We start from the raw sequence: 25,738 nt of genomic DNA, 5'->3' as shown, positions 1-25,738 counted from the left end.
TACTGGAAACATAACTTCTGGTCTATTTTTGCATTTGTTTGTCAAAGAGAATGGGAAGGATGACACTTCTTGTCTGTTTCCAACTATTTTACTACTATAAAATACACCCAAAATTTAACCCACCTTCTCTCTTAGGATTTGATGCTCTCTACTCCTCAAAGATCTCTATCTAGATTAGTGTATATTGTGAAACCTTAAGATTTTAAAGGCATGATTGTAGTTTTTCATATTAAAAAGGGTATAGATTTGAGGGACATTTTAAAATTGGGGCTTGAACCATGATAGGCCTTATCATTTGTATACTTCCTTAGAAAAATAAATTCTGTTTGTAATATGTGAGTTAGCTGCAAGAAACTGGAGGAAAGTAGGCTCAAATTGTCTTTAAAAACGTATGTTCATATTTTCTTTGAAAAGTTGTTAAATGGCTCAGAAAAATCAAGCAAAGGTAAACCACATTTCCTTATAGGGTGAAATTGTGCTTAATAGCCTATGGCTAACTCATTCAGAAACTACAAGATTTTTGTTGCTATATTTTGTTAGAAAGGAAGGAGAGGCTGTTTCTACAGGTGTCATAGAAAAATCAATACCGAGCCACGGATTATTGGATCCCACAGAACCATGGAGACTTGGCAGTGAAATTCCTCCAAAGGTGAGTGGAGGCATTGATTTTCCTTCTCATGCCTGAAGAAATATGACAGAACGAAGGGAGGCTAAATTTAGGCTGGAAATAAGTCCAATTTGAAACTATGCCTTTAAAAATTACTTTTTTTCAAACCAATTAATGAGGAAATTGAATTACAATTTGAACATATAGAATTTTCTCATCTATTTTTCTTAGATTCCCTTCTCTTTTTGCATGTGTTTGGGTACTTTGGGAAAACAAAAACTGCATTGACTATTTGACCAACATTTTATCTGTAACTCAGATTCAGTGCTTTCCCTGTGGAACACTTGTGTTCTACAATATAAAACAACTTCTCTTTTAAACCTATAGCTAAGAAAGCAGTAGTTATTCAGCTTTTAAGAAAAAGCATATCATTTACCCAATCATGCTTAAAAATGTGATTCCATCACTAATCTTCATATTTAAACTGTGTACTTTTCCAGCTAATTCATGCCATACTTTTTTTAGACACATGCTTGCTTGTTTGTTTACTTGTTTTACAGTTTCTTCTAGATTTCTCAAAGTTGCAAAACTATACATAATTGTTTTACCGCATTGCTTAGCATTCCATCCATGCAGGCAGACGGTATCCCTAGGTTTGGAAGTATAAATCCCATGGGAAGTCAGCTGAAGAACATTTTATGCTTCACTTATCCTATTATGATCCCTGTACTGTTCCTTCTCTCTACAAGGTAAGAGATTTATTGTGTGTTGGCTTTCAGCAGTAGAAAATGATGTATGCTAATGGTTCTTGCTTCAAATTATATGTTTTTGGAATCCGTGATGGGAAGTATAGAAATGGTTTTATAAGCAAAAGAATAATTGGAACAATTTAAGTTACTCACACACACTATGGCATACTCATCTCTCCCCAGGCAGCACTTGGTTGTTCTACCCTGGGACCCACATTCTGTAGTATTGTCTTCCTCATGTGAAATGAGGTGCTAAATTGGTCATTTTTATAATGAATTTGAGCACAGTAGATGATCAAGAAGATAATTCAGGCCTCAAAGTAGAAAATTGCCAAATTATTACCTTGCTTTGTCTGGGGGTAGATATAATCTGAATTTTAGTAGTTTGTGGGATCAAAAAGTGATTACAAGAAAGTTAAAATATAAAATGATAACAAGTTCATGGCAATCTATAGAATTACTTTCCTATTATATGTATTTTTTTTCTTTTTGCCGGCCAGTTGATGATGATTCTTCTTTTTTCCTTATTTTAAACTTCCAGATGGATTGAAACAACAACAAAAGTTGTCTACAATTTTGACTCTTAAGTTTGGGTCACCTAGTTAATACCTTGACTCTGACGATCCCCGGAGACAACATTTTATAAGAAAGACTATCTATTGGAAGGCTGTTACTCCGTTGTTAATAAAACAGTAGGGAAAATGCAACATTCTGGGTGCTCTGACTGATGAGGTAAGATTTTATCCTATTGCATGAGATGAAATTACACTTGATTTCATCAGTTGTTATCCCAATCACAAGAAAATTTGTGTTTATAAGTTTGATTCACAAACCTGTAATTTACAGCTTCATATACAATATCTAAATTGTGACCAATTTGAGACATATAAAGCCAGGCTGTTCAACATATTTTACTTATGTTTAATTCATATTCTTTTTTTCTGTTTTTCCATCCCTTGCAATATTAGTAACTGTAATTCAGTATATTGTGCAAAACATTTAAATAAGATATAAATTATGTAGGTTACAGTTTTTATAGGGGAGAAAAGCATACTATTCTCTAACCTTGATAGGTTTAACTTTTGATGTGGGACTACTTAAATGAGAACAAACGACAGACAATGACATATTTTGAAGCTTTCCAAAGTCAAAATGGAAAATAAAGATTTCATAAGTGGCAGCCTTTGTGTTTATTGTTTTCATAATATAATGTCTGCATAAGAAGAAAAAATGTGCAAAAGACAATGGAGAAATGATGGAGGAGCTGGGCATATGCAAAGTTCCAGGTGCCTCTAGATACAATATGAGAATGCTCAAATTTTGGCCATCTTTATTTAATGGTATGTATACATAATCCATCAAAGTAGTCAGGTACTCTTTAGAGTCCAAAAATAATAGTGTTTTCAACATTGCTACCTTTATGTTTCTCCTAAAAACTTCTACAATATGTAAAATATATCTTATTCATGTCTGAGTAAGATGATAGTAGCCATTCTCCCTTTGGGTTAAGACCATCATAAGATGTTTCAAAGAGTGATATCTACTAGATAACTTGTGGTTTGTGAAATATCATGAATTTCTGAGGGGAAAAGTAGCATTTGATTGGAGCATCATTATCTTCAAAGTGAAAATAGTTGAGGATGCCAACTTTGGCCGTCATAATGTCTTTGACTCATTATCATTTTCTCTGCTTGCTTTGTTTTCATCCTCCTCCTTCTTTCTGGATTCATCTCTCTTTTGTTTCCCTTTGTCCTCTATTGTATTCCAGTTGGCAATTAAAGAACAGAAACAGAGCAATAAGACTGCACGGCTACATTTTCCCAGTGCCACCAACTGGGAGTTAAGCTGACTAACATTTTGAAAGCCCAGCCCATTTACTTCACAGCAGGCATGGTAGGTAAAAGCATTTCTATATTAAAGTACACACTTTGTTTCTTCAAGTTCCTGGTCTAATTTCTCTTGCTTGCCAGTTTGGAGGAGAAATAAAAGTAGGTTGGGACCAAGTGCCTGGGGTATTTAATCAAATGCCCAGCAACTCCTGATTATAGGATGCAGAAATTTCACTTTCGAGGATTAACCTTGGTGGATTTTGTCAACCAAATGGGTATCCCTTTATCCAGCATGTTATTGGCATCTTAATACTACTGCTAAATAGTAAGTAGGAGAAGAATTCCAAATAGTTTTAATAATAACCCCCAGTTATTAGAAACTAAATATGCAGGGTGAAAATTCTCACTGAAGTGTATGTATTTGTGAAGCACCCCACATATTACATTTTACGTGTCACTATTTGCCTCTGTTAGAATAAGACGTTGAGAATTGATCACACAGTATTTTGTTAATTTGATGAATATTTCCTAAATCTTAAGTATAAATCTCCTTAAATATTTTATGAAACTCACTTAATTAAATGATCCCTTTAAGCGCATCACTGCATTGATCCTTGATCTTTGGACCTGTCACCCTGACATGTTGGATGCTTTTCTTCATGTCAATACAAATGAGAGTTTAGGGAATAGAAAGAGTGAGGAAATGTATTAGCCCTTCTCCCAGAGTAGCTGGGCTATGGAATTGTTTCCTTGGAGGGAGTTTTCCCTGGAAGTGGTGAAATTGGGATAAATCATATCAGTTTGCATTCATACTGAATATATTTTTTAGGAAGCTTAGACAAGTCATCTATGACAGATGAGTACAATATACATTTACTACAGGAGGGCTGAAGTGCTGAGATGTGTCAGATTGCCATGATAATATCATAACTTTTTATGACTAAATCAAAATATTCCTTAGTTGACAAAGCTTCTTCTTTCACAGGAGTTAGAGCTTCCACGTGTGCCATATTACCCTGGACTATAACCCAGTTTTGTGTTGTCCATCCTATGGGTATTTCCTATCAAATAGGCTCAAAAATTAACAGGGTGCAGTAGAAAAATAAAATAACTCTTAGAGCAAGAAAAAATATGAACGATTAAAAGCCAGTGGAGGCCTACGTAATGACTGCGTCTGGACTCTTTTCAAGGACACGAGGTCCCTTCGGCTTTAGCAGTTCGACAAATTCTTTAGCCAATTTGGCCTCAAGTTGGAAAAGATTTCCTATTTATAAATGTCCCTTGGGGCCCATGAGGAATCTCTGATACTCATTTATTTTCTCAAGAAAGGTTCAGGATCAATAAGTACAAAATATTTCAAAGTTACCATGTACTTCTCTGCTTGACTAAAGCAACTTTGCTGTGGATGTGGAACCAGATTCTTTTGGACATCACAAGCATAAACTCTGCTATACTTTAGTGCACTGAATAGCCTCCTGGGTGTCTTATAGCTTAATTAGTGCTTAGTTAGTGCTTTCTGCTTTTCAAAACCCTTTCCCAGGATAGTAGTGGTTGGGGGCAAGGGTTGGAGGGACAGGGGAGAAGGATGATTTTTGGGGGGAGGTGTGTTACTTTTTCTAACTGGTTAAATGAAAACCACTGGAGTATAAAATGTCTTTCTTTTGATTTTGGATCAAATACTTGCATGAGGTGTGAAAATGGCATAGGTGTCATAGTGAGGAGGGAAGGAGGGATGCAGTTGCAACACAGCTGCTGGGGTTCTTAGGGTCCCACTATACTGTCTGTTAATACACTTGCAGCTGACAGGAAGGATGCACCATCTCTAACAGGGCATGATGGTAACATTCGAACAATTTCAAACCTTGATCATTTTATATAAGAAGGTCAGGATCGATGATCCATGGCCCAAGTTAAATATCTACACACATTCATTCATATGTGTATACTGGTCCACATTTTTCTGCCCAAGTGTCCAAATTTTTTTCCAAAAATGGTGGAGGGGAGAGAATAAGGACTCCTAAGGGTCTTGGGGTATTGCCCTAAGTAAGTTCCAGAGCAAGACCATTTTTAATTTGTAGCTTTCGGCTTTAGCTTAGAAATTCACTCACATTTTGTGCTCTATTTTATTATATATCATGTTTGTTTTATTATTAAAATAATGTTTTGATTTACTTACCTTTGGACTAGAGTGATATTGGATGTGGGTGTGTCACATTTGCCCTTTCATGACTCTTTTGGAGAATATTTATTGGGCACCTCTTGTGTATGTTAGACACCGATTTAACCCCTTCCTCTAACACTGTCACATATTGCAGACAAGTCCATTCAAGTTTAAAAGCATGGAATAAAGAAATAGAAGGTCACAGGCAGGTGAATTGATGATAGACAGTGAATCGTAAATCACCATGATAATGGTAATTACTTTATACTGTGCACATTTTTCTACTCAGAGATTTTGTATGGGCATCATTAGAGAGAACCTGGCAGAAGGCCCCATCAAAATCTGTAAATTTTTACTGCATTTAAAGCAATTCTTCCAGACTTTAGAAGGCTATGTTTTCATTGTTTTAAAGAGATACAGAAGTTTCTTTGCTTTCACTACCTTTGACAAATGCTTAAAGATTTATACCCTTCTGTTTTACTCTTTCCCTCTTCGTTTCCCATCTTTTCTGAAGATGACCTGCTGGATTTCTTCCTTGTTAGTCCAATTTCTGTGTGTTTGGCGTATGTCAGGCCAGAAGATAATCTCATTGGGGGGTGGGGTAGAGGGCAGCTCCGGCCCCTTTGCTACAGTGTCTAGAATATTGATTTTTGTATGTATGTGTGTCATATATTGAAAATGTTGCAGCGTAAATTTAGAGCAACAAATGTAGGGGCTAAACTGGAATTGGATCGACTGGTTTGAAGTCCTGCTCTACCACATACTAGCTGTGAAAACAGTTACTAAGTGTGTTTCTTCATCTGTAAAATGAGGAAAGACATCTTACCACCTCCATAGGGCTGCTGAGAAGAGGAAATGGGGTAATGAGTGTAAAACACTAAGCACAGTGCCTGTCATATGGTAAGAAGTCAATAGATGTTAGCAATGATCTTTACTATTGCTATTATTTATTGCATGTCTGTGCATAGACACATATATCCAATAAGCACACTTTTTTAATATTATAGGTTAGTAGTCAAAGATTGATAACTCGTCTTAGGCAAAATTGTGGAATTGTGAAAAAGGCAATATCTGCTTCGGCATCACCAGCTCTTATTGAGGTGTTTTCGCTTCCCGCTCCCCTTGTCTGTCTAGTGTTTTTTATGGGCCCTGCCTCTGCTTCCTTTCTTTCACTGGTAAAACCTCCTTTCAAGAAAGGATCTGAAATTCATCCAGGCAAAGGTCTAAATGACCGAGAACATTTTGAGATGCTGCTCTTATGAAGGTCACTGACCTTCTATCAAGGATTAAACACCGAGCTCCTGAGATTGCAGGCACACAATAGCAGCTGGAGAAATTTGTTCAGTGGTGTGATACATCCCTTGAAATCTGGAGATCTCCCCAGAGATGGAATGGTTAACTGAGCCAAGGGGTGAGGTTAGTTTGGCTGCTTTTGGTGACTACTGGGGCTCTCTGTGGGGTTTGTCTGACATCCTCAAAGGCTGCCTCTCTCTCTCTAAGCCTCAGGCCATGTAGGAATGTCTGTCAGCTTTTCCTTTTTTTTTTTTTCTTTCATTTGTGTCTGTGGGTTTTGAATCTACTTATGCCCTAGACCACAAGCTGTAGCCTTTTGAACATTTTTCCCAAATATTCTTTATTTTTGGCTATACACCATTTTTTTTTCTACCCACATCCCATCCATATATTCATTCTTGGTTGTCCATTGTATTTCTTTCACAAAGGTATGTATTCATGATTTAAAGTTTTTCTCACATCACACTATTATTCTGAGACATTCTCCTGAAATACTCTTCTTTTTTATGTAACTATATTTCACTTGCATTTTTTGTGCACAAATTTTAGGGTTGCAATACTGAGTTCAAATTTAGGGTATACCTTCCCTAGCATTACATGCCTGGAAAACCATTTAATTTTTCATCCTCAGTTTTTCAGTAATGTGGGAATAAAAGGATCTGTTTATAGTGCTATAATAATCAAATCAGATTGAAGTGTTTTTAAAAAGTGGTATAAAGGCTTTGTCTTTTTTTTTATTCGTAACCATTACAACTACTCCTTAAGGGATTCCTTCTGAGGGGAGGATGTGAAGAACCGCATTTTATTTAGTAATTTGTGAAAGAAGAGATAGGATTTTGATTTTCATAGCTACACAACTAAACTCTCTTTAACATTTTCTGTCAGTACCTGAAATAGCCATTCCATGCATCACTATATTGCTGCCAATTGTGTTCCCTCAACATTATATCTTTTAATGTAGAAACAGTCCAGAAAATATTCTCAGATGAGGATGTAGAGGAGAAAGGTCCACTGTTACACAGAAGGGGCAGTATAGATGGGCTAAACCCACAAACCCACAAAGAGTTGGCTCTTTCTTCTGAGCATCAGTGTATGTGTTTGGCATGGTCAGGCCATGGACTGAGATCCTGATGCATAATATTTTTAGGATTCTCTACATAAATGAGAAAAAATAAGAACAATTACCTATTGTGTACCTACTATGCAGAAAACACTTTCAATAATAACTATTATTATTATTATTACAACTGCTAATTTTTTTTTCTAGACACTGAATAGTCACTGAGCTAAAAACTTTACCAAAGTTATCTTAAGTTAATGCTTACAACAATCCTGTGATGTCCGATTCATGTCCATTTTACCGTTGAGGAAACTAAATGCCAAAGACAGTGCTTATTGGACGTTTCCAAGTATTGGAAATGTAGATATCATTTCTGATTCTTTGGGTGAGGTAATTGGTACGCAGAGCATTTAAGTAACTTGCCCATGTAGGCCTATTTGGGAGAGCTGGGATCCCATCCAGGTCTGTGTAACTCTATACCCCATGCCTTACTGAGTGCCCTAATTGTCCAGAAAGGACCTTTTTTTCCATTTTAATTTACAGTCTATTATACATCAGTACTTTTCTAAAATATAACAAAATTGATTTTCTAGAAAAATTTAAAAAACACACATACCTAATTTTTTATTATTAGATTTGACAAATGTAAAGTTCCTCTGTCATACTGCTTTCAAGAGTTTCCAAATGCCTGCTAACAGTCTCTATGCTGATCTCGTGGTAGACTAGTCATAAAACTACGTGGGCCAGCCCAATCCACAGATAGTGCTTTAAGGAGCACTGCATAGGCCTTTGGAATATGACCTAGCTGGAGATAAGGCAGTTTCTTCACTCATTAGCAGATGTCTCAGAGCCATGGACTTCATTTCAGTATTTACCAGTGTGGCCTTGGATAGCACCCAGGTAGAAAATATACTAAAACATAGTTAAAAATCACTGTCTCTATTTTTTGTGTTATTATCTAACCAAAATTAAATAGAATGTTTTAACATTATACCCATGTGAATTAATAAATTCATTTTGCATGGAATACATTTTATTTGAAGACTTACTCTTTTGTAACCTATATACTCAAGGAATATGGACCACTGTAAATTAGCTTGGTTGATAAACTATGAGATACAAGGTATGCATGTATGTTCTTTCTCTCCAGAGAGCAGACTCATTGTTTAATTAATTAAATAATACTTTTAATTAATCATCGATTAATTAATATTTGTCCCCACTCTATCCAAGCAAGTTAAAGAAATTAAAAGAGGCATGATAACAAAGCCAGCAAAGCAAATATTTCTGTTTAGCTCCCATAGTTACTAGAGAAATGCATGTTGCCTACTACTTCTTGCTGGGCAGAGCAAGTTAACTTAGCGTCAGTCCCTTTTTCAGCATTCCTGAAAGCAAATCTTAAAATGGCATGGCAGCAGGAAATAGGGAACATGTGTTTCCCAGGGGAAATAGGGACTACATCAGGCACCTAGCTCCACATCCATCTGTAAAAGTATCTGTAGGAAATAGACAAGAAAAAAAGGCTTAGTAAACAGAAAGTCCAAGAGTTGCTATTTTTGATGTTTCTTTAGCAACCTCATGTCCCGGATTTCAGACAAAATTTCATTAGCTTTTGGAAAGGTGAGGACATCTCTTCCCTGACTGATTCCAGGCATGTCACTGCTTTTGGAACCCTGCAGTAATGTGGTCTCAGCACTGGTTATGGTTAATCTTGATTGGGCCCCAACTTCAAAGAAGAGGTGCTAGATTAGAGGATCCATTTGGGCCAAACACTGCCTTACATGTGTTACAGACATGTGAATGTTGAGTTTTCTCTACAATACATGGAGGTACAAATAATGGCAGAAGATACAGAGGACTGTTATTTGTCCTTATAACAGAGCCCTTTGCTGGACCATCATATGGTGGACTTTACTACCCTGAAATTCAAACAAAGCTCTACTCTTGTTTTTAAGGGTCACCTGTCTTAGTGCCTGAGCCTATTATTCAGATTTAATGTAAACATCCATGCACTAATCATTCATTTCTGGAGTACCCACTATGTGCCAGTCCTCTGGGAAACTGCTAGATCACGGAGATGCAATTATGAAGACGTGGCTCCCACCTCAAAGAGTTTCCTGCCTGGTTGGGGAGACACACACATGTAGAGACATGTATAGAACATCGTGGTACTTACTGTAATAAACAAAGGGACTGACTGTAGTACGCGTGTATGGGAAGGGGTAACAAAGACTGTGGAGGCAAGAAGTGCTTCACAAAGTAGGTGATATTTAGTCTAGGTTTGGAAAAATTAAAAATGAGTTTTAAATTTAGTAATGGTATATACTTGTTTTAATTCTTTTGTGCAATGCAACTTTCCTTGGGCTCTGTTCATTCATGACCTGTTCCTTGGAACTTTCATTCAGTCTCACAAATGAACCACTGCTTTTATGGAATCTTTCATATTGTTTTTCTGCTTTTTCAGATTGTATTCTTTGTGTCAAAACAGTAATTAAAAGTTAGTTGGTTAAAAGCAAAATTTCGTTTATGCTTTCAATATCTCCCTACTGCCTGTCTTTGCCATGTCGATTGCTAGCAGCTTCCTTCTAGTTTCAAAAGCTCAGTGTCTGCTGATTATTTTTATTTCCTTCTTCCCATATGACAGAATTCGTCAGTAGTTAATGAGCTCCTAACTAATAAATAGGACTCTAGCCTTGCCTTCAAGGCTCTACCAGACAAAGCACATCTCAGAAAACATTTAATTAAAAGAAAATAAGCTTATACTTATTCAATTTTAGCTAAGGGAACCATGTCAAAATGTAGGCATTTGTTTGAAAAATGAAGAGGAATAAATAATCCATAGGGAGATTAGAGGATGTTTTAAAACACCTTTTTTTTTTTTTTAGAAGTCCAAGGAAAATATGTGGTGCTTATAAAAAGAAATAAACACTTTGAGGTTTAAAGGTTATAACCTTGCACTGCTAACTGACCAACTAGACAAGAACAACAAAGAAAAAAATGTAATGTTTAATAACAGAAAAAATTGCCAAGTGGGGCAAATAGACCAGCTCACAATGCACAGTGCAAACTGGATGTTGGATGGGTCAAACCAGAGTTTAAGGGTCATTAACAAGGAGAGCCAAAACTACTATAAATGTCAGCTAGAGTGTAGAGGTAGCAAAATATTATACACATCAAGAAACACGATAGAAAGGGTACATCTCAGTATCTTATTTTTGTACAGACACACCCTCTGTCCCCATCCAGAATATTGCAGTTCTGACATGAATAAAAACTAACTCCTCTGAAGATGCTGATAGGGAACACTCGATACATATTGGTTGCTAATCATTTATTAAGGTAGACTGATATAATTAAACTATTATTTAAAAGCAAAAACTTGACTTCATGCCTACACATGAGCCAGATGCAGTTCTTCCAGGGATGAGAGACACTGCAGTGCGTGAGACACATTTATTCCTGCTGCTCTTGTAGCACATATGGTCCAGAGAAAAAGGCAGATTATGCTAGTGTTAAGCATGTGACCACAGGGTAAGAAGTGGGCACAATGGGCGTAACTAATAAGGGATCTATCTAAGTCTTGGACTGAGTGTCTGAGAATGTTTCCTCAGAAAGTGAGTTTTCAGTAGGGAGCTGAGAGATGAATTGGAGGTTTCCTAAAGTGCATGCATAGAAGGTGAAGTTGGGCAGAGTTTAGGGCCAACAGATTGGACGGAAAGGGAAAAAAAATGCCGAGTAGATGTGAGATAGAGTTTTGGCTGTCATCGTAGGGTAGTAGACCTGTTGGCTGAATCCAAAAATGTAAGAACTGGGATTCAGCCTGGAAGCTTGGAGTGGCGGAAAGAAAAATTACCAGGAGATAAAAGACCTAGGCCTTACTTCAACTCACACTCTTACTAAAGGTCATCTTGGGTGTGTCTCCTGCTTTCTCACAGCTTCCTTTCCCCCTTGCTAACTCGTTGGGTGACTGTGCAAATCACATGAATATATGAAAGTGCTTTGTAAGTAAAATAGCATATAAGGAGGCAGGTTTTGTTTATAATTACTAAGCACTTGGCAAGGAAACACACTTGGGAAAACATCCTTCAAAATATACATTATTTTTGGCAGCTCTAGATCAGAGATGGTGAACTTGAATGTGCCAGGTGGGTCATTCAGGGCAATGATGTAGAATAGTGAAAACTAGGGCAAACCATGGCATGCCCTGCTTGAAAACCAAGGCAATGTGTTGTCATGTGAAAATATGGATATAGCAATGCTAGATCTTCCAATAGTTCAAGAGATGCTGGAAATTCACGTTTGCATGAACCTGGTTGGTGGCTAGTTCAATATTCAGCAATGACACTGTGTGGGTCAATGCTGGCCCCGTCTCTCCAAAAAAATCTAGCAACTAATTCTTGCTCATGGGCTTTGATGTCAGGTTTAGATGAATAATGAAGAGTAAACACATCCCTCATCATTTAAAATTAATGTCAGTGTCACATAAGCAAGCCATATTCTTTGATGCCCGGCAGAGAACGATTACTGGGCTAGAACATTAAATGATCTAAATGGCAGTCTTGATGCTCCTTGTCACTTAGGCTGTTAAGACATTTTTCTCACTCTCATCTTTTTTTTCTGCCTATGACATCAGTTCCATACAGGCCTCAGAGTCACAGTTGCTGACTTCTATTTTGAATGTGTCACTCCTTTTCAAGAACTTCAGTTATCTACCGTCACTAACCACATGAAACTCAAAATCTTAACTTCAGCCCACTTTCTCTTGCTTTGTTTTCCTCCTTATTCCTCTTACATGATCCATTCCTTCTGTTTCACTCCTTATTCTCTGCTTATTACTGAGATCCAGCTGTGTGCTTCTTCCATCTAAATTGAGCCTTCTGAACTCATATTTATTGGCTAATAGCTCTCACAGTTCTTTAAACCACAAATATGCAATTACTGAGCTTGTAGTTACTTTTAATGGACTCCCAGACATTTTCTTAAGCTGAACAAGAAGTATGGACCTTGTTAATTGTTTATTATTATGGCTTTGTCTTATTAAACCATATTAAATTTCAAGCCAGCTGAAAGTAGACATAAATACCTGATTAAGAACACACGACTCACATACTTTAATGATTAGGTTTCCTAAAATATACTTCTTATTTTATGTTAGCATTTTCATCATAATATGAAAATATTGCCCTATTATCAGCACAATAACCTTCAGGTATAAATGGGTATGATGTCATAAAATTTCATCTTTTATCTTTGGTTTTTGTATTACTAATAAAGGACTCTGAGTATTACTTCCTTTTTGTGAATATGAGGAAAAAAAAGTTCTTAGAAAAAATTACAGTTTCTAAAAGGAGTCATTTATTTCATATTTATTTTTACTATGTCTTGGTTACCTGAGCACATATGATTACAGGCTTCAGTTTGTTGTATGTCCAGGACATGAGCATAGAAAATATGAGTGATTTCTTTTCACTTATTAGCTATACTGAGTTCTACCCTTTGAAAATACAGAAATGACTCTCCACCTTACTCTCTATGATCAGAGAAGGAAATGCCAAAGGAAGTAATATAAGAAGGATTACCTTCCTGGAAACCTTGGTCACCTCTGCTAAAGAGTCTCCTATTTTGATTCTTCATGTTTTGTTCACTTTTATTGCACTTCGCTAGTGATAGCTTATGAAAGATTTTAATTGGAAAATATTTGGTTCCTATTTCTCTCTGGGATTTACTGTGAAGTAGGTGAAATTTAGTTGTCTGATGTGTGCAAATTATTTAGAGGTGTCTGGGGCAGAAACAATATAGTGATTTCCTCAAGGCACTCACAAAGCAATTAGAAAAATAGTAATACTTAACTCCTATTATTATGCTTATATAATCATGGATGAGCATAAAAACAGTTCTGATTTAAGAATGCCTAGGTAATCAGTGATGAATGCAAATCTCCTCAAATGAGTGCCTGCTTGCAAAGACTTTGGGTTTTGACACAAGTTTAAACAAAAACTGACAGCTGCATAGAGCTATTTACATCTCTTGAGCTGTAGTACACTGGCAGATGCTTCGATCTACAAAAAGACTGAAAAGGTTTATATTGAAAACAAACTGAGAGTAACACTAGTCATCTTTAGTAAAGAATACTGCTAGCTTCTTACTGTGAGTTACAAATGGTTTCTTTCATGCAAATCATAAATATAAATGGTGACAATGCCATGTATTACTAGCTTCTGTCATTCTGGTTAATTAACAAAATGTACATAGCTGTTGCATGTTGAGAATGGGATGGAGGATAGACAGGTAGTTTCTCTTTTACCAAGATTACTTTCATTTATATTCTATGGTTTTCAGTATAATCCAAAGAAAATTATCAGAGTTGGATTTGACTTTTGGTATCACTATTGTGACAGAATATTTAAAAATTTAACTTCTAATTATGAAGTTCTTAGTGCAAAAAGAAAAATTCAAAAATTTGATTTGTAAATTTTTGGATAGTATGGAAAAAAATATGGTCAGATCTTGGTATCTAAAAAGCAGTTTATTTTCTTGTACATTGATGAGATAAATATACAATAGATTTAATACATGCAGGTCCAAATCATTTAACATCATTTAAAATAATTTGTTGAGTTCTGTATATATAAAGTTATTTTATCATTGAAAAAGCATGTATGTTAATAAAAGTGGTCATCCACATCCATTATAACTGTTTTATAAATGCATTTAATGATGTCAAAATACTCCTAATATATAAATCAGATCAGATATATAAATCTAAATATATAAATTCAGATAGCTAGATGAAAAAAATAAATGTCCATGACCACATTAAATTTTTATTTTAAGTAATACAAATTCTATATTATATTAATAGCAGTTATCTTGTTAACTGTCCAAATTTATATCATAAATATAACTTTACAGAATGGCTTAAAAACATACATCCTTTATGACTGATATCTTTATGTTTATGATAGAGATTTTGAAATGAAAACAATAGTGGTGAGTCCATTACCTTTTTCCTGTCTGAATTTTCACATTAATTTTCAGTGATTTATTTGAAATATTTACATATCAAGAAATATTTATCAATCAATTTGAAGTTTACGGTTTTCCTCCTGTATTCCAGGCACTGTGCTAGACTCTGGATATAGAGAGATGAGTAAGACAAATTCTCTGTGATTTCCCTGTCAAGTAAGGATGACAGGAAAACAGATAAATTGTCACATAGAGATTAGAGAGAATTTAGTTGGGGTCAGTAATTCCCTATAGGGTAAATGGGAAGAAAGATTTCACCAAAAAAAGATGATATTTAAGTTGATTATTGAAGGGTGTGGAATGAAGATTGGGGAAAATGATTCTAGGCAGAGAAAATCACACAGGCAAAGGTAACCTAGAGTTATGGTGGGGATTTCAATATGACAAAGCTTTGTGTGTATATACAGGAAGATTTTATAATTTAAGAGAGACTAGATTACATAATCATTTCCTATAATATCAACAGGTATTAATGACTGACTTAATGTGATGGGACTGAAAGAAAATGGAGTCAAAGATGGCATTGAAAATTCTGTTTTAAAAGACTGGAATGGATGATAATGCTGCTGTAATCAAGAACACTGGGTATAGGGCAATTTAATGGAGATGGAAGGGAGAGATTAATATTAATTTTGATATGCCTATAAGAGATTAGAGATTTCCACAGGTGGAGATATGGGCCTGGAACAAAAAAGGGTTGTGACTGTTTCTTTCTTATTTTGTACCTCTTGCAATGGGTACACCTAGTCAGTGTTTGTTGAATAGAGAAGTTAATATTTATGTGGCAGTGGGACAACCTTTCCTTCAACCCTAATCTAGGAGGATGAATGAAAGCATGGAAGAGGACCCCAGATGGAAACTTGTCAAACTAGCTCACATTTAAAGAATGGAAGAGTCTGTCAAAGGGGACAGAATGAAGCAAGGGAGGCTTAAGGAGGAGTAGTGCCGTGGAAACAAAGGTAAAAACAGATTTTTAGCAGAAAGGAGTCATGTTGATGCCAAATTCCTCAAAACTGCCAACTAGTATGAAGATGAAGCATCAACCTTTGGTTGGAGAATATTCTATGATGACTTTAGAAAAGGGCGAAATAGTTGGAATATAAGCCATATTATTATAGGTGGGATCATGATGATGACTCGAGGAAGTAAGAGTCAGAACCAAAGGTAGCCTACATTTTCTGCAAATTCGATGTTGCAGCAAAGGAGGTGGATAGAATGGTAGCTACAAGGGGGAGCAGGCTCAAAGGAAGGCTTTTTAGAAAGTGTGAGAGTTGAGCAGATGTTTGCAATGTAGTAGAGAAACGCATTAGCTAGGGATCGGTATCCTGGGGGAGGTGGAAGAAGGTGTAGTTCAGTGCCTTGGAGGGAAAAAGGTCCATCTCCTCCCCAAGACAGGAGGAAAGAAGCTAAGGGAGACTGCTGACTGGTTAAATGAAGAAATTTCCTCCTCTTGGGTTCTTCCATTCTTTAGGAAGGGGGAAGTAGGCCTGTCAACTGAGGGTTGACAAAAGAAGGAGAGTAGCAATAATTTTTAACAGTTACTTGAAGACTAGGCATAATAGCTGAGAAGGTACAAATGAGACTGAGAATTAGTGAGATGCTAAGCCAAGGCTGGAAACCGTCCCTCTGTAATGGCATCCATCTACCCTCTAGTATCTATCTCCAGCCTCATTGAATAGCTTGGGAGCAGAATAGGGAAGTTCAGCTGATTACTTTACTCAGAGTTAGGGACTGACCCAGGGTTATGACAGAAGGACATAGGGGCCAAATGTGCAGGTCTGAAAGTAGCAATGTGGAGATGTATGGGGGTAGAGACTAAACAGTCATGACTTACATTGTTTGTATTTTCACTTTGGTCTTGGAAGTTTAAGCATAAAGTCTTGATTTAGTCTAAGGCAGCTTTAAAAGAAGACAAATATTTAGACAAGAATCAGCTCCTCTTCTTTACTAGATTCATCATTGTGCATGGTGGCACAAATGGAGAAGATTTAGACTCATTGGCTTGATTTTCTCAAGTTTGTGTAGTAAAATTGATGCTCCAAAAGTTCGTCTTTTAACCAGGAGACCATCATTACTTTGTCTCAACAGCAACCTTTGTAATTGCTTGAATTTTCACTTGCATTCTAGATAGAACAGGATAATAAAGATAGACTTTTGAGAAGGGATAATTATAAATTTATAAAGTTTCCATGGTAAGCATACAGCTGATACTTGGGTTCCTCTCTTCTGTAGGCATCTTTAGTAAAACCCTTAATTTACTGTCACTGAGATTTGTTGAAGTCTATTTTCAAGAATCAAAAGCTTTTTTACTAATAAGTTCTATGGAGTGTAACATAGTGAACTATATACTGAACTTGAATTCCTGGTACTGTCCTCACCGTTTAAAGTCAAATATACCACATTACATCTCACGGCCCTAGTGGAATCAGCACAAAAACATAAAAGTAACAGTGCTTTCCTCCAAGAGTCAGGCTGAGAGCCTGTCATATACGAAAAATCGCCTTATGATAAAATCCAGTGAAGACGGATCATACCTTCTCTCTCTTTGGAAAATCCAGTGTACTGTTATATAATGAATGAGGTCAGAATATTCTGGAGACAAAAATAAGTAAGGTCAGACACTGTCTCCTTTCTACCCATCACTCCAGTCCTCAACACAGCTGCCCTAGCTTGACGTAGGTGCCTCTATTCTGTGTTCCTAGTGCAACTGTGATTTACTCAGTTGTTCAATCGGTCAGCAAGTATTTATTGAGTGCCTACTGTGTGACAGGCACCTTTCTGGGTTCCAGCATCATCTGTGAACCTCCCCAAATCTCTACAATGCTATTTTTACCCCCACTGTGTTGTAATTTTGTGTTCATGTGCATGTCTCACCCTCATACTGCAGCTATTTGTGGAAAAGGATTGTGCCTTATTTCTTCAAATTCCCATGATCTGGAATAGTATTTGACCAATGATGGGTGGTCAATAAAAGTTTGGTGGGTAAGTTAATTATTTAATAGTATAATTAATATAAGCACATTGATACTATAAAACTTAAGAGATGGTATGACTACCTCTTAAGATGTGGCGTGATCTGCCATTTTAAATGCAAAGAAAGTACATTTAATTAACATGATTTATCCTGTGACCTCAAAAATGAAGCAATCTGTGATTTTCATGAAAGCTACAGTTAAAATTATGTGAGAAGCATCTTCAGAGAGTGCCCACAATAGATGGGGGGCATTAAAAAAAATACTATTCATGAAAACTAGAGAGGGGTAGGTTAGGCCCACAGAAAAAATAAGCTCTTTAGTTTCCATTGTTGTCATCTAATATGTGATTTACATGAGTCACTTCTTTATTTTGTAACTGAGCAAGTCACGAAATGAATTGGACATCTACAAATTTATTATAAATGAAGATGAACCATCATGTGCTTTTATTTAGCAACAAAATGAATTTTCAAGATAGTTAAAAAGACTGGTATATTGTATGGTCATATTCTTATCTGAATAAAAGAGATTACCAAGTTTCTTCTGGTGGGATATTAGGCTATTTGAGAGGAACATTTTCACTAAATTGGCAAATGCTTGAATTCATTAGTCAAAATTGCAATCATCTTTTATCCCATTAGAAATTACTTCCTGAAACTTTGTAGGTTATAAGAACATTTGTCCTGCGTGTTCACTTAATATGACACTCTTCTTTTTGAAAATTCAATTTCTCACTAGTCTGTTTTGCCTCATTCCTACCAGGCAAGTAGGTTGGTTGAACTTTTTTTCATACACAATTTTCTTTGTTTGTTTTTTTTTAAGTTGAATTGAGTAGTTGATTTGTCATTGTGCAAACACAGTTTGTTCTCATGGAGTTCGTGATTGGGACTTGTTTCTACTCTTCTAAATCTCTTCTTTTCTTTTCTTTTCTTTCTTTCTTTTTTTTTTTTTTTTCCTTTAACCTCTACCAGCTTCTTCAGTTACAGGAATAAAAATTCAAAATTTGACTTACATTTCAAAGTTAAAATTTCTTTTAATATTTTGGTCTCTAACTGTATAAGACTATAAAGTGCAAAAGGGAAAGTATCTTAAGGAAACCAGTTCTGTAGTGAGACATAATTATATAACTCTTTGGGAAATTATAATTCTTCTCCTTCTTAGCAATTCCTTGCCAATTCTTCTTTCACCTTATCTTCATTTTCTAAAAAGCACAGATGGAAATGTAAAAACAATATAGGATTTGGGATCCTGTGGACCTAAATTTGAGTCCTGCCCTGACATTTACTTACCGTGTGACCCAGGGCAAGTTACTATTCCTGCTGAGCCTTGGTTGTCTCCTGCAGGAAATGATGAGAGTTTGTAAACATAAATGAAATAAATAATTAATAACTAATTCCTAAAGATTAAAAATAGAATGAACTCATCTATAGAGAGATGTTTATTTTGTATTTGAAAATTATGACGGTGTGACAATGACAAAATGACTTCGAATCCATTAAGTCTCATAGACTAATGGGTCACTACTTTATAGTCATATTCAGTTCATGTATATGCATTTGAGTATAACTTTAGTTACTGCAAACATTTGATCTAAACCAATGGGATAATATTCAGCAGTTCCAAAGACCTATATTTAGATTTTTAAAAATCAGTTTCATGAGTACAGAATAGAAGGGCCCTGGCCTGTCAACAGTAAAAATAAGCAAAGATCTAGCAGCTTTAGCTGGCTGATTCCTTCATACATTCATTCACCAAATATTTATTGAGTGTTTACTATGTGCTCAGTGCCGCAGATGGTGCTGAAAACAGACAGGAATTCCTGCCTTCAAGGAGCGTCTATTCTAGTTAATCATAAACTTAACCCAAAACAAGTCTGATGCAGCTGGTGTTACAGACAGAAGGAGAGAAAGAGGAAATTCACTTTTATATTACTTAAGTAGATGCACTGTTTTCAACTACAGTAAATCAGGGCTCTAGTGGGTTTTATTCCTATTGAATGTACTTGTTTTCTTATGTTTACTTTGGGTGTTACATATTAAAGGGAGTACTGATAAGTTGGAGTGTCTTAGGAAGAGAGTGCCATGAATTCTCTGGAAACCATGTGCTGTGGTAAACGGTGTGGTTTGAAAAATGGATAAAGGAATCAGATTATACCTGGAAAAGTAAAGGCTTGGGGCATGATAGCTGACCGCAAGCATTTGAGGATCTAATTCAAAGGAAAAGCCACAGGTTGAGTTTCCATTGTTCTAAAGTAGGGATACAACAAAATAGGGGAAGTTTTTGAAAAGGTAGGTTTCAGCTAAGACAGAGAATTTTCTGATTAGAAGAGTCATTCCTTAGACAATAAGTTTTTGATGGAAGAGAGGCCACCAGCTTCCTCTCTGCTAAGGTATTTCAGCAGAAGCTGAAAGGACAGAATCAGGTTTCCCCCTGGGGTGGGAGTGAGGGATGGTGTCGGGGGAGGGGTGGGCAAGAGGCTGGAAAAAATGTGCTTTGGAGTCTGCAACTCTGTAAACACCTTATTTTGCTCTGCTGTTAAGTATTACAATAATTTATGTCCTAAAAAGTTCACAGCCAGCTTTGTATTTCCATTTGACAATATTCCTATAGTTTTCTGAAAATCTTTAAGAATTCTGACAATTTTGCAACTTAAAAATTCTCTCTCTAACTGGTAAATATTATAGGAAAAGAAAATGAAGCCTTCTTCGATGTTTTACTTACTATCAGCCCTATATTTAAGAAATGTTTCTTGGTGTATGGATTTCACTTCTATTTTTAAAATGGGAATGACCCCTTGGAGATCGGTCTGTCTAAATCCATTTTCTTGTCAGGATTGAAAATGACATGTTACTCTGATTTCAGAATATTAATTTGTATGGCATATCTATATATTTCATTAGCCAACCTTCTGTGAATTTTCTGGATTTCGATTAGCTTGTCCTAAACTCCTGGCAAGCTAAATTTCTCTAAAAGTCTTCAATTCCTTTCATTAAATGCCTGTTCAGCCTTGGAAGATATATTGATTTTTTTCCTCAGCAAAATGACAAATACCATCTTCATGACTATAATAGAGATTGATTACATTTTATGGAACACAGAAAGAGCTGATCTTATTGAGACAACCTTGGGGCTTACAAAAATGAAAAAATCATTTGAATTAATCACGAAGTTAATGAATTCATCTGTTGCTAATAAAGTAGAAGTATTTCAGGGAAAAACTGAAAAATTCTGCAGCTGCACAAATATTGTGAAGAATTAAGACAAGTTTCAATACTTTGGAGGTGCTGGTTTCATGAAATAGTTAAAAAAGGTAATAGTCATTGTTTTTAAGCTAAAACTATGATATGGACCCACAGCACGCCTGGGCATGCCACGTGATAGTGATTATATATTGAAAGATATTTTTCAGTTAAGCCAGGATGAAAATAAGTTGTGTTCAATGGATACTAAATTTTAAATATTAAGAAGTCTGTGGAAACAATCTGTGTTTCTGATATGATCTATGCAGCAAAAATTTAAAATGGTTGCCTTTTCACTCTAAGCTTTTTAAAATTAGGCCTAAATTAGACCAAATGCTAATATGTTTTTATGATCCTGCCTTGCTGTCCAGTAGCCTTTACTTTGGGGTCTAAAAGGTATTTAAAGCACACACACACACACACACACACACACCTGTCATAGACAGTATGTAAAGCATGCATCCTACAGTTTTTTGAAAACTGAAAGAAATATGAAGTAAAAGGTAAACAATTTAAGGTGTTGAAATAAGCTATGGCAGAATTGGAAAACATTGTAGGGTAGATTATAGAATTACTTTCTCTGGAATATCCTTTAAACAAGAAAACCAGCTTATGTCTGTTTAGGGACCTTATTTATTTGTTCATTTTCTATCCCCATCACTTGGCAGGATACCTAACACAGTATCTAGCACATAGTAGAGTTCAATAAATATTTGTTAAATGAATAAATATGCTTTCCTGATAGAAGAACAAATAATCATCATCATAGCAACCACTGTTAGTTAGCTACAAATATTTTCCATGAAACTTTACAAATGTTACCTCTAATCCTTAAATTCTTATGTGGGTACAGGGTGGTAAGTCTCAGAGGGGGATAAGGGGAAAAAATACTTTCATTGATGAAGCTAAAGAATATTCATACATATTCTGAAAATAAGTGTTTACAGATCTGTTGTAGTTATGAGGAAAAATGACCATACTTGAGGATTTGGGAAACATGAGGAAAATTATGGTGAATATTTTTGTGGCCCACCATTTTATTCTATAGTTGGAAATTAAAATATTTTCTAATCATTTCACACAGGTGCACACACACACACACACACACACACACACACACACACATATATATATGCCTTATCTCTTCTATAAACTGCTTACATGGCATATTGTTTGTCCCTCCTAGATGTTTTCTGTATTAATCTGATTTGTCACTTTGGATTCAGAGTTTCTAAAATTCTTAAGTCATTGATCCATACAGTAGAGAGATGGATTTCCAATTTCAACAGACTATGCTTATATGAAATGGAAATTATTTCAACAATTGTTGACTGTTTCCTTTTAACATATTTCTGGAGAAAACACTTTATATTATTTTTTCTCTTTATTAAACTTTCCAATTTTAAATTTGTGGAAAGAATGTTTTTGCACAAGAACATGATGTTTGCTCAAGCATTCTCACCATCTGTAAAACATGACTATAAAAGTAATTTAAATAAAATAACAGATGTAGGGCTTGCTAATTGCCATCAGACACTATGAAACTCCTTATTTCTGATCTGAATACACTTGGTAAAGCTGTACATTTCACTGTAACATACGCAATCAGCAACAGATACACGTGCACCAATGGTGCTATAAAACAAATGAAATGTGATTTAACGTGCACCATAGCTATTGTACGTTTTGCTTTTCCCTTTCACATTTTAAAAAATTAGAGCAAAGCTAGAACTCAGGTTAAAACCAATCGCTGAAAAATTGAAAAGCAAAAGTTGGGAAATATCTAAGTCTAGCTAACTATGGGGAATTTCAGGATGAAGTATTTTCTCTATAATGTTTACCATATAAAGAAATTTTCTGTGTTTTTCAAAAGTCATAAATCAGTTTTGTGTTCATAATTTTAAAAACAGTATGTTGGGGTGTAGGAGAAAAATCCATCTTTATATAGATTTAGTGATTTAAATAGTATCTGTTGGCTATCATTTTAGAGGCAAACTGCTATTAAATGTAAATGTAAAATAAGTATTCATATTCAGCATTCCCAATAAGTTATGATATTCTATGGGAACCAAGTATCTAATAGTATTAAATCAAAGAATGAGTGAAGGAGGTCTTATGAAAGGTATCTAATGACTGATCAAGTAGCATAATTTAGCCTATAAATTTTAATATTGTGTACATATTTATTTCAGACTCTTCTCTTTAAAGATGTAAATATAAAGTTTTCTCCATCAAATAGAAAGATTGATATGTTAATTAAAATGGAAAGAGTTTTTAAAGTAGAAGTCAATGCATATATCATTAACTTTTCTGGATGAGTTTTAAAGGTTGCAATTTCCTTAAATCTTGAGAATTAATTCTTCAAAAGGAAAGGAATCCAGATTTCCCTCCATGCGATCCAAAAGTCACACCATTTTCTGGTTATTTAAAATCCTGGAAAGTATTTAATAGATTTTGAAAATAGTATGCAAAATTCTTTAGCTACTTGAAGGTTAAAATTTTAGTAATTTATTACCTTTTTATATACAGAAGAGCTTTCATTCATTGTTAAAAAGTAAGTGATATTAAAGTATAAGTTAAAAAGTAAAAGCCTTACACTTATCCACTTTCTGTCCCATTCCTGAATGGGATTACTGTTAACTGAACTTTTTCTGTAATCAAAGAAACTTATTCATAAATACACATATGAATGCACTTTTTCATTTACAAATTGGGCTATTCTATCCATATTTTTCTATAATTTGCTTTTATGTCAATTATTTATCTTGAACATTGTTCTTTAATAATGTGCCATAGCTTTTCAGAATTTATGACCTTAACTGTATAGTTTCCCATAGTATAAATGTATCTTGATGTAACCATTCCCTTAACGACATTCTTGTAAACTGTCTCCAACTTTTTCCTATAAATTAATGATTATATAGCATCTGTATGTGATTCTATCTACCCGTCTCTGTCTATCTATACATTCATCCATCTATCCATCCATTCATCCATCCTTCCTCATGCACTTCTGTGATTGCTTTTCTAAGCTAGCCTATTAGCAACAATTTTCTTTTGTTAAAGAGTATGTGCAGTTTACATTTTGTTGGGTATTACCAGTTGTCCCTCAAAATTGTGTATCAATTTAAACTCCCATATATAGGCATTCTAGTCTTGTTTTCCCAGTACCTTCACCAGCATTGAATATTATTTATTCTCTTAATTTTTGACCCATATAATAGTATTTATGGTCACGATGATATGCTAATTTCTCTAATGATTACCCAAACTAACTTTTATTTATCAGGATGGTCAGAATTGAGTGAGACCTTATAACAATGGGTACTTAGAGTAGAGCTTTCAGAAGGAGAACAGTGTACTTCAGAACAGTTTTGTATTTTTTTGGTAAAGATAGTGGAAATATTATACTGAAACCATTGAACTTTAGGGTCATCCTTAAAAATACACAGAATAGTTATTTATAGGAGAATCTGACAAGATTTCAGAGTAAGGGCTTTTGCTTTTGAGAGAAATGAAAATATTGATGTTTATTTGTAATAAAGATGATTATCCCACACCTGTATTTAAATAAACAAATTTTATTTGGGTCTACTAATTGAATATTTAAACACCCTCAGTGCTACATATATTGTTTAAGAAATTCAATCCTTGCCAAGCACTGAGTTTCACAATTTTATTGAAATCTACTATTGTAGCAAGCACTATGCAGTTTTTACCCCTAGTAGGTCTATGTTGTGTTGTTAAAGTCTCAGCTTATTTGCTTATTTGGCCTTCTTAAAGTAGTTTAGCTTTCTTGAAACAATTTTTTATGATGTTCAGAATAATTTCATATCAGTAGCTAAACCGATCTTGGTTATTATTATAGAGGGTCCATCTATCACAGGCACACAACCTTTATTTCATTTGATTCCTGAGCTATATTTTGCTATAAAGAACTGAGTTGTATAATTTAAGAGAGCTACAAGTATAATTTAGCAATGTGTCCCTAGAAAATGGAATATACTTTATGCTATTTAAAATGATAGTTTCCTGATAATAGGAAGTGAAACTAGCATGTATTTATCAATGTTACTCAAGATTGTCCCAAGGAAAAACCATGACTCATTGGGGAAAAAACAAAAACAAAACACTGATCATGAGGTAGGCATCTTCCTGATAATATTTCATAGCATAGGAAAATTTTTACTATCTTTTCTCTATTTTGAAAAGCAAGCACTTGGCAAGTCACCTTGGAAAAATGGAGAAAATTTATTTGTCCTTTTCTTCGACTGAAATCATCTTGGCAAATAAAACGAATCCATTGAGCATATATTCCTTTCTCTTAAAGCTGGCAATTGAGTACATCAGTGGAATGTCTTTGGCCAGGCTGGTTTCCTCTGGGTTTGACTGTGGAGGAGCAGGTGTGCGCTTCCAAAGTGTCTTTACAAGAGTCTCAGCGGGCTTCCCTCCAGGGCTCCACAGGAGACGGCTCATCTGCTTAATCCTTAGGTTTCAGGCCACCTTTCTTACTATGCTGACAGGGCTTGGAGGCTTAGCTGGATTTTGACTCTCCGAATGAATTGATGGGGCTCTTTGATCTTAACTGCGTGTTGCATCTGTTTCATCTTTCCTCTTAATGCATAGTCTTCTAAACTCCGATGCTAGCTCGTACTCCTAAAATAAATTAATAATTACACAAACAAATAAAGACAGAAAGAATTGCCATTTAAAAAACTCAAGCATTAACCTCCCTTGCATTTTGGGTTTTCTTTCCTCCCCCCCCATCCCTCCCTCCATCCCTTCCTTCGTTCCTTTGG

At 35.3% G+C, this 25,738-nt stretch overlaps 1 long non-coding RNA gene across 7 annotated transcripts in view; it reads left to right on the top strand.

Annotated features, from left to right (window-relative positions):
- Positions 1-25,738, top strand: part of LOC119542011 — a 124,263-nt gene that overhangs the window by 61,607 nt on the left and 36,918 nt on the right. For 3 of the 7 annotated variants that reach the window (XR_005218400.1, XR_005218406.1, XR_005218404.1), the window contains 4 exons: positions 541-649; positions 1,244-1,356; positions 1,898-2,088; positions 3,125-3,249. This is a non-coding gene — a long non-coding RNA (uncharacterized LOC119542011). Of the gene's footprint in view, positions 1-540; positions 650-1,167; positions 1,357-1,897; positions 2,089-2,429; positions 2,697-3,124; positions 3,250-25,738 lie in introns of all 7 variants that reach the window. The other 4 variants (XR_005218405.1, XR_005218403.1, XR_005218401.1 and 1 more) reach the window with 4 other exon arrangements.

Source organism: Choloepus didactylus, chromosome 8 (genome assembly GCF_015220235.1).
Source record: "Choloepus didactylus isolate mChoDid1 chromosome 8, mChoDid1.pri, whole genome shotgun sequence".
Classification (NCBI taxonomy): domain Eukaryota; kingdom Metazoa; phylum Chordata; class Mammalia; order Pilosa; family Megalonychidae; genus Choloepus; species Choloepus didactylus.
The sequence above is the reverse complement of the archived record's forward strand: the minus strand, read 5'-3'. Positions and strand labels throughout refer to the sequence as shown.